Source organism: Micropterus dolomieu, unplaced genomic scaffold (assembly GCF_021292245.1).
Source record: "Micropterus dolomieu isolate WLL.071019.BEF.003 ecotype Adirondacks unplaced genomic scaffold, ASM2129224v1 contig_8685, whole genome shotgun sequence".
In the NCBI taxonomy this organism is placed as follows: Eukaryota; Metazoa; Chordata; class Actinopteri; order Centrarchiformes; family Centrarchidae; genus Micropterus; species Micropterus dolomieu.
Window position 1 is genome coordinate 4,194 of NW_025737671.1, and position 10,214 is coordinate 14,407.

The 10,214-nt window shown below is 43.4% G+C and overlaps 1 long non-coding RNA gene across 1 annotated transcript in view; it reads left to right on the top strand.

Moving 5' to 3' along the window:
• The window catches only part of LOC123965112, a 2,110-nt gene extending 361 nt beyond the window's left edge, over nucleotides 1-1,749 (top strand). Inside the window, exons 2-3 of the long non-coding RNA XR_006823627.1 lie at nucleotides 854-1,057; nucleotides 1,403-1,749. This is a non-coding gene — a long non-coding RNA (uncharacterized LOC123965112). The remainder of the gene's footprint in view (nucleotides 1-853; nucleotides 1,058-1,402) is intronic.
• Nucleotides 1,750-10,214: the final 8,465 nt, after the last annotated feature.

A 10,214-nucleotide genomic window follows, 5' to 3' on the forward strand; every position in this document is an offset into this window, starting at 1 on the left:
TGTCACGCTCTGCCGGTTGGCCATCCTTTGTGTTGCACTTTTGAGTTTAGTATTTGCCTTAGTATGTTGAGTTTTGGGTTCTGTCCTGTCTAGTGTCCAGTATCTGTTATATAGTCTGCTTGTCATGTCAAGTCTCTCTGTTTTCCTCTGCTCTCTCTCTCTGCCTCGTTAGTCTCATGTCTGTCACCTGTGTTGCTCCCGCCCTGCTCGTTAGTCCCTGTGTGTATATATACCTGGTGTTTCTGTCTTGTCCTTGTCCGGTCATTGTTCATATTACCCCCCAGTCTGTTGTGTGTGTACTCTCTGCCTGCCTGTACCAGCCTTGCTCGTCTTGTCTCCCTGTATTTTTGGATTTCTGTTATTCAGCCACTCACCTGTAAGTGTGCTCGCTTTTGGTTATATTAAAACCCCTTGTTGAACTATACCTGCTCCACTCTGTGTCCTGCGTTTGGGTCCTCCAACCTGCCTCCACACCACGATCGTGACAGCGAGTGGATTTGTCTTCCTTCTCTCTGTACAAGGTACTGGACATCTTTATATTGTGTTAGCACACTTCAGAAAATCAGAGGAAGATGGGGTTTTTTTTTTGTTTTTTGTTTTTTTTTTATATATAATACGATTTTGATGTGTGTTATACAATGTGGTGCGACCCCTGCAACACCAGACATTCACTTCTTTCTTTAAATTGAACTCTTTACAAGATGTCCAACAGAGAGCGTGAGTCAGTGTCATGTCTGTCTTTTCACAGGAGATCACTTACTGTAGGAGTTGAAAGGTGGACAACATAACTTAAGTTAAAGAATCTGCAGTTCCCCTCAAAACATTCGTTTCTGTTTTGTTTTGCTCTCACCAGCCTTATTTCCAGCATCAGCTGCAGCTGGTTTCAGTGAAAAGGCTCTAAAAACACCCTGTACACTACCTGTCTAGTATTAAATGACTAGCTGGTGACCATAGCTAATGGCTAGCTGCTAACGAGCCAGACGTTTTCCTACTTCCCCACCTACAAACACCGACCAAGCTGGGTGTGCTGCTGCCTGGAAAGGAACTCATGACCTCGGTCTGTACATTTAATTTTTCAGAACAAGTTAACAATAAAATTAGGGGAGTGTTTAATCAAATCCATTATGAGATAGTATTCTTGAATATGTCACAGATTCACTGATGCTGCAAATTCAGACATGTTGGTTTGAAAAGTTCACAAACTGAATTGTGTTTGTGTTGACATAAAAATGCATCTGATCCATACGTATCCTAAACACAGCTTTAACTGAAAATTCCACCTTTAAAACATACATGGGAATCAGCCAATGTTATTATTGTAACTTAATGAAAGTAATAAGTATATTGTTGTCTACATACCACAGTAGCTGTCCACACCTCAGTGGTCTGCATTTCTCTACAGTTTCCATTCACCCTCTGCAGCAGCCGACCACAGACAGGAAAGCAACTGAGCAAAGCAGACTCCTTTTTTCATGTAGCCTATCACACCCCTCTAATATTTAATGTTCCGCTTTTTTATCCTGTTCAGTAAATACAGTTTCAGTACATCGCTGTTCCTTCACTGCACCCTCTGTATGATGTCCTGCTGTCACGTGTTCATCTCTGGTTCCTTTGCGTTTTATATTCTCATGTAAAAGTGAATGATTTGAAGACTTCTCAATAGCTCTGTTCACTTTGGCATAAACCAGAAGAACTTAATTTATAACATTAGAACAGATGTTGTAGAAGTCCCCAACAAAGTAGTAAATACATAAGAAAAACTTGTGATACAGAATAAATCTTATATTCAGTTCTAGTTAATAAAATATTCTGAGAACTGTGGTGGGAGAAGTGTGTTTGAATAAACAGCTCAGGCAAACACTTTTCTTTCTGTGAATTTTAGTCTTCTGCAGAAGGAACTCACAGGGACATATACACATCAGAGTATCGTCCGAGTGAGCTGCAGTGTAACAGTTCATGCAGCTTTTATCTTGTCTCAGGGTCGGAGTACTATCTCATCAAAGGAACATGGTGTTCCCTAGGGGATCTATAGAAAGACACCATGTCCAAGGTACATGTGGTGAACCACTTAAAGTCCTGACCCCTCTGGACATATGTTAAAGCATCACACACATTTACCTTCCATTGACACCATACCCAAGAGGCTGGTGAGATTATTTACATGGCAGTGTTTTAAAGATGGTTCTCATGAAATTTCCATTACAATACTCCCTTTTAGCATTTTATGCTAACACAACATAATGAGAATATAAACACTTCATGTAACTTCAGCAGTACTTGAAGAGAAGGTGATTATGTAAAAATATAAGGAATAAATACAATGTAAGGAATATAAAAATGAGAGAAGACAAGACACAATACAAACACTTGTAATTATGCAAAATGTGAAATTTCATTACATTTGCAAAGACTAATGATTCAAAACTTACAATTTCAAAAAATAACTTAAGAAATGATTCAGATTAAACTTCACTTTTATCCCCACTGAAAGGTGGGATCCAGTCCACTGAATCAGTGGGTGCAGTTGGTAGTTGCATGTACTGACCCATAGATGATTTAATTGCTGTAGCAATCATAGATCTAGCACAAGGGATCACACAGCATGTCAGGAGGAGAAAAACACCAAGAATGACACAGTGGGGTCAACATTTTAAACGGCACATTCTTCCATCCGCCTGTTGTCAGCCACGCCTGGCTCCATTATCCCATGTGGTGCCGCAGGTTGCTGTAACCATCTGCTTACATGATGATGTTCCCAGGAAAAGATCTCTTGGTGTGAGACATTGTCTGGTGAAACACACCGTTCCAGTTCGGGCTGTTGGATTTATTGTCATGATGGGTTTGAAGATTTTCTGCTCCGTTATCTGAGACGTGTTCCAGAATCGGGTTGTAGTGCCCCCAAAGTTGTCCATGCTGATGTTACACCGTTCAAGTGTCTTGGTTATATCCTTAACTTCTCAGCCAACCCTGGGAAACCCTTGAGTGAAGGTTAACAGGGCTCCTAGTGTCTCTGAAACCTTTAATGGTCTGGGTTTCACTGGTATGGAGTTCCCCACTCCATGAGGGAGCCGTGGACACGCATAACAGCTGTGATTGGTCACTTTTCTTGAAGTAGTCATCATGGTTACATACCATGCATTGACCTTCAGCCCAGCCAGGCTGTCAGGGAGGACGTGCATCTCCTCCTCTCCGGCCTGGATCTTTCCCTCAGTCAGGCCTAAGTTTGTTGTTTTCATGTTTGGAAATGACGACAGGATGATGATGACAGTGAGCAGAACAACACCTCTGTCACCTCTCCAGAGCCATCTGTTGGTTTCTGGCACCATATCTTATCAGTTGTGTCACCTTGCCTACCCCTGTAATCAGTGTGCCCGCGGTGAGTGTTTGGGAGATTAGTGGTTCTAGGTGGTCTCAGAGACCTCCACTCCCCTCCCTCCCTAGGAACACAAGGCAGGGGAAAACTCAGCTCACTCACTGATCTCCATCTTCACCTGGTCTGACGCCTTTTGGTTGCTTTGGCACTCGTTTGCAGTGGGTGGCGTGAATCCAAGTTGCTCTTTCAGCCACTTTTACTGCTGTTTCTGTTAGCAGTATCTGAAATGGCCCAGTCCACCTGCGAGCCCGCCAGTTCTTTCTCCCGAAGTCCTTTAACACGATCCAGTCCCCTGGCTCCAGATCGTGCGGTTTCTTTTCTGCTGCCTTTGGGATGGCGTTTTTGACCTGCATGTGAATTTCACAAAGCACGGAGGACAAATTAGCACAATATCTCAACATTTCATCCTCACATTGGCTGGTATCTTTTTACTGGCCCAATCCCCGTGTATAATGGTCTGCCAAATAGGATTTCAAAAGGACTGAGACCCCCTCTGCCCCTCATCCGGCTTCTCATGTGCATTAAAACGATTGCCTCAGATTAATCCAAATATATCCCTACACTCTTCAGTGCTGTGCTAATGAAAGGTGTGCCGTTATCACTGGAGATCTTAACTAGGATTCCCCAGCGAGGAATGATCTGGCTTATCAAAGCTTTTGCAACTGCTGCTGCATCCTCTTTAGATGTTGGAAATGCCTCTACCCATTTAGAAAACATATCTACCATGACAAGACAATATTTCTTCCCCTGTGACGGTGTCAGTTGAAGTCCATTTGCAGGTGCTCAAATGGTTTGTCTGGAGGTGGGTGTGCCACCTGTGAGATCTGAATCGGACGCCCCACATTGTTAGTTGCACAAATCATGCAACTTTGACAAAATTTCTGGGAGAAGTTGTAGAACCCCTTTGTGAACCAGTATCTGTTTATTTCCTGTGACATACTCCCTTTTGATACATGGTCCTTACCGTGTGTCAACTTAGCATAATAAGGAAACAGATACTTAGGCAGGCACGGCTTCCCCTCAGGCCCATACCACACTTAGTTGGAAAATGTACAGCCTGCTTTCTTCTTTCCTCTGGGCTGGCTCTCGCCTGTAATTCCTGCAAATCATCTGTAGGAGACATTGGCGGATCAGTTAAAACAGCGCATTGGGTGGTAAGTGTTTGTTTTGCTGCAAGGTCAGCTCTGGCATTCCCCTGTGAGATAGGATCAAGTTTGTTAGTGTGAGCGTCACATTTACACACAGCAATCATTTTGGGCAACAGCACAGCATCAAGTAGGTCAGCAACCAGTTTGTGATGAGCAATAGGTTTCCCTGTGGATGTTAAAAACTTCCTGTCCTTTGCATATTTACATGCTTCTGTCAGTGCAACTAGCTCTGCTGCTTGTGCAGAATAGTTTGAAGGAAGCGTTTTGGCCAAAATAGTCTCATGCAAAGTTGTTACTGCAAAACCTGCTTGATTTTTACAAGTTGCTGGATCACGTGATGCTGAGCCGTCCACAAACAACTCCATGTCTGGGTTTGTTAGAGGAGTCTCCTGCAAGTCTGCCCTCGGAGAGCAGGCTTCTGTTGACTGCAACACAATCATGCGGCTGTCCTTCGCCTGGAGTTGGGAGGAGAGTAGCCGGATTTAGTACAGTGCATCTCTGAACAGTGATGTTAGACATATCAAGCAACACGGTGTTGTATCTCAGCCACCTGGCTGTGGAGATATGATGATTTTTGTTCAAGCAAAATCATCGACACAGCATGCGGGACCAACAATGTCAAGTCTGAATAACCCACAATGTCACGTGATGCCATGGCTGCTTTTTCAGCAGCTGCCACAGCTCTCAGGCAGTTTGGCAGCCCTGCTGCAACAGAGTCCAGTTTGGAGGAAAAATAAGCTCCAGGTCCCAGTTGTCCCCCATGGTTTTGTAGTAGTACTGAGGTCATTTCAACAGTCTGGGTGAAAGGTTTGTTACAGTCGGGAAGACCCAGGGTCGGTGGAGACTGAAGAGCTAGTTTTAAATCAACAAAAAATCTCAGGCCTTCCACATGTGCGGTTTCTGCCCATGGTGCCTTAATGTGACCACTGTCATCCCTACAAAGTTAATGTACCTGTTTCTTTCTCTCATTTTAGGATTGTCTGAATTGCTTCAATTTGCTTTGGGGTGAGAGGGCTTTTTCCCTTTTGCAGTGATCACATGACCCAAAACAATATCATTCAGACACAGACTGCAGGTTGGATCTGCTAGCTTCATAGTCATCATCAGGAAGGATTTAAATCTAGAGATGTCTTTCACAAAGATTTGTTTGTCATGACTTTTTTCATCATGGTTATCAAATTTGACATCAGAAAATCTGTTTCTGATGTCTTTCCCCACCAACTGGCTTCACTGCATGTTTTTCACCCAGGGTCCCAAATCCTCCCACCTGTCATGTTTAGTTTTGACCAGAGGGACATGAGGAACTGATTCAGGGATCTGAAACAGAGTTTTGCAGTGTGGGTCATACACAGCAACTGAAACAGCACATTGCTCCAATACAACCAGTTCAGTGTGTTCTTATCTTTATGTTTTCTGAACCATTCCTTGTCAAAGGTCGTATCAGCACCAAGATGTATGTGTGACCTGCAGCCTAGTTCTTGTGGGGACATGAAGTGTCTGTGTTATTGAAAAGTGTCTTGACTTCCGTGATTAATGAATGATTAACTGAGTTAACTGCTGCCTCTGGCATTTTCCATTGATAATCATATAGCGACTCCCTTTGACTCTGTTTAACAAACTGTGATGCAATCTGAGAAGTTCTGGCCACCACAACCCCATGGTGAGTGGAAATCAGAATTATGCCCAACAAACATCAAATCTCGAGCGAGGAGAATCACGGGGCAATGGTCTGACCGCAAAAAAGAATGTTTGAAATGCTTTTCAATCTCCTCACTGCAAGTTAAAGGTGCTGTGAACCTTTCTACCAGAGTTTTCCCTGGCCTCGGTTTCCCCCCTGCTAGTCAATCAGCCACCTGTCCTTTGTTAGCCTCGGGGCAGTTTCGGGCCCAATGTCCGTCCTTTTTGCAGATGTAACAAGCATCAGATCAGCCACGGGTTGTCCCCCCTCCCACAGCTGCTGTTGCTAGCTCAAATGTTTTTAACAGCAGGTTTCTCCTCCACTGTCTGTCCTCCTGACAGTGGCTGAGCTGCTGCTGCTGCCGCTCCAGCTGCAGGTTGGTCGGTACGTGGAGCAGGGTTTGGCCGACGGATCTAGTTTGACACAGTGAGATGCAGAATTGTTAGAGGGGACGGTCCCTGACTGTAATTTTCTATCCCTGCGGCTCGCCTCTCTCAGCCATGCTGAATATGCAGCCCAGTTTGCTTTAAAGGTTTTTCTCTTCCTCTCCTTTTTCTCTAATTGTAACCTCAGAGTGTCTAACTGTCTCAGGCTGAACCACACTGCTTAGCCCACATGTCCAGCTGGTCAATACTGCCCAAACCATTATTAGCAATCATGTAATTAATATTAGGGAAAGTAACCCTTCAATAATGAATTCTCCTAAGTGATATTCCTGAGCAGCCTGATCGTAAAACTGGCACCTTTGATTCCGGAGCCTGATAACGTGGTGCTTGACTGTTAAACTGACAAAAGGGACATTAACCAGCGATTAGTGTTGAACAGCCCATCAGAACTCTTCTTAAAAGGGGGCAGGAAACCCTAAACTGCCCCCCACACACACACATAACCGTGGCAACTATCCTTGCTCTGTGTTTCATTAACTCATCAAAGAGATACTTTTTCACGCCTAGATGAGGAACTCCAGGACACCAGAGACACAGACCTGAACTCCCTTATGCAAACAAAGATTGACGTGCAAACGTGATAAGCCAGGATATGCAAAAAGGGGACACAACTCCTGCCTTCTTGAGCTTAAACGATGTTTCATTATAAACTGTTCTCTTCAAATAATAATCCTTGCTAAGTTAGTAGTGGCGTTGCCTCTATTTGAGTAGTTATGTCACCATGTTGTTGCTATCTATTGTTATTATTGCTGAAAAGAATCTAAATAAGTTACTTTTGCAGTGTTTTAATTTCCAGCAAGGTTAAGGACACTCCTTAATCAATGCTTGTTCACAATTTTCTCACACAATTCCTTTAGAAATGATGATAAAAGAAATGTCATACTATACGCTATTAATTACCAGCTTGAATTTAAGGCTAAATAAATACATTTTCCAGCTCCTGAGAAGATTGTTTTGGATTAATCTAAGCTGTCGTCATGTAACCTGAGCCCTGAGTATTACATGCCATCATTCTGAAATGCTACCTTTTAAGGTCTATTCACTGACAATTGTTTCCTGTTACCAAATGCTTAAAATTACAACTATTTGACCATTGAGGTTTGATTGTGGGAAAATATTTGATTATAATACGCGCAAATAGATTTTCTTTTCCTTTTATAGACATATTAAAAGTTTAGAAAGACAGTCCCTCTGGAAACCGGAAACGGCCCGCCCTGCGGGAAACAAAGCAGTGCCCTCTGGGGAACCATGCCCCAGACAACAAAAGAATGACACACGACGTCGCTCGCACTCTTCCTCCCTTGCTTTCTGCCACCCTCCTCTGCCGGTTTGTTCTGGGCTCTTCAACGGCACTTCGGCACGCGCCCAGCGTGCTCCTCTCCTGGCAATGCCCTAAGAATTCGACCAGTGCAACAAAGTCTCTGTTTCGCTTGAAGCTACACACACGAAGTGCAGCGACTTCAGTGTCCCTCAGTTCCAGGAACTTTACTTGTTTTATTTTCTTTCTTTTGTTTTGTTAAAAGTTATTAGTCCGTTAAATTATACTAGTTTAATTCAAGAACGACCAAGTTCTTTTTAAGCTTTTCCGTTGACCCAACTTCACCGAGGTCAGACCAAGCCACGTGGTCTCGCCAGCAGCAACGAAGGACACCTGAAGAACAACCGAATTGCCAGACGGAGGACGGCCAACCCTTGAGGGTTTTTCTTCAATCAGACACGGAGAACCCCGGAGAATCCCTAGCAAAAAGCCAGGATCGGGCAGCTAGCGTGGGACAAGCAGTAAGACTGCAGGCTGCCGACAAGCAGTAAGACCAAAACAAAGCATTCTGTGGTCAGGGATGTCCCATAGTGTTAATATTGTCTTTCTAACTCCTAAAACTCATACCTTACTTTAATTAGTTCTCCTCTGCCGTATGAGTCAAATGCTTCCCACAATCGAACCTCCATTCTCATTGTTTATTTCTCTGATGTATTTAACCACCTTTCTATATCACCTTAGTTAGTTAATAAATTCACTGTAACCAAGGAATTGTGTGTGTGTGTGTTGCGAGAATTGACCCTTTAGATATGAGACTGACTGATTGATTTAAGATAATTGAACTGATCACTGGTTAATAATTGTATAATTATTAAAAGCTACCTAGAGGTCCGGAGACTCTATTATTAATAATAACTCCGGTGTTGCCCCGCGAAACGAGAGATTTATAGATTAATATTTTCTGAATATTAAAATTCATAATTGGGTATTCTCATAAATGTATTAAAATTCAGATGTAGTTTAGACCTGCTACAATCTGTAGTAAACACATTCAGCATCCAACAATACTGTATAATTACTTTGTATTCCACTAGAGTAGCAAGTATTTATTTTTTTTAAATAAATATATATATTTTTTTTTTCCATCAATTTTATTGGAGTCTTATGACTCACACACCCCTACTTTACTGTGGGTCCCTGACCCAAAAGAACTGATGACCTACAAGAAATCCACTGCCCCCCAGTGATTTCTTGACTATAGTACCTTTAACACAAAGCTTTGCCGATTCACACAACGGCCACAGGCCTGCCCTGCTGACACGTCTGTCACGCTCACCCTGAGAGGTAGCGAGAATCGTTCCACTTGAATAGTCTACTCACCAAAAAGAGTGTTGCCAGCCACCAGGTTCTTTGTGGATCACAGCAGTGAGGGAGCCTCAGACACTCGGGCGTCAGGCCCCCAACGTCTCACCCGTATTTTGGAGGGGAGGTTTGAAGTCCCAGAGTCTCAACTCCGGCCGTACAGTTTTTCACCTGCAGCTCCGAGTGTCCGAGTCCTCTCACGCATGTGACGAGCTGACAACGCCAAAATTGTGGTGGGAGAAGTGTGTTTGAATAAACAGCTCAGGCAAACACTTGTCTTTCTGTGGATTTTATTGAAGTCTTCTGCAGAAGGAACTCACAGGGACACATTCACATCAGAGAGTATCGTCCGAGTGAGCTGCAGTGTAACAGCTCATGCCGCTTTTATCTTGTCTCAGGGTCGGAGTACTATCTCATCAAAGGAACATGGTGTCTTTCAGTGTTCCCTAGGGGATCTATAGAAAGACACCCATGTCCAAGGTACATGTGGTGAACCACTTAAAGTCCTGACCCCTCTGGACATATGTTAAAGCATCACACACATTTACCTTCCATTGACCCCATACCCAAGAGGCTGGTGAGATTATTTACATGGCAGTGTTTTAAAGATGGTTCTCATGAAATTTCCATTACAGAACATGGAGATTATTTTTCTCACACTGACTTAAAAGTTTTAACACTTCTGACATACAGTAAATACACTCACCTAAAGGATTATTAGGAACACCATACTAATACTGTGTTTGACCCCCTTTCGCCTTCAGAACTGCCTTAATTCTACGTGGCATTGATTCAACAAGGTGCTGAAAGCATTCTTTAGAAATGTTGGCCCATATTGATGGATAGCATCTTGCAGTTGATGGAGATTTGTGGGATGCACATCCAGGGCACGAAGCTCCCGTTCCACCACATCCCAAAGATGCTCTATTGGGTTGAGATCTGGTGACTG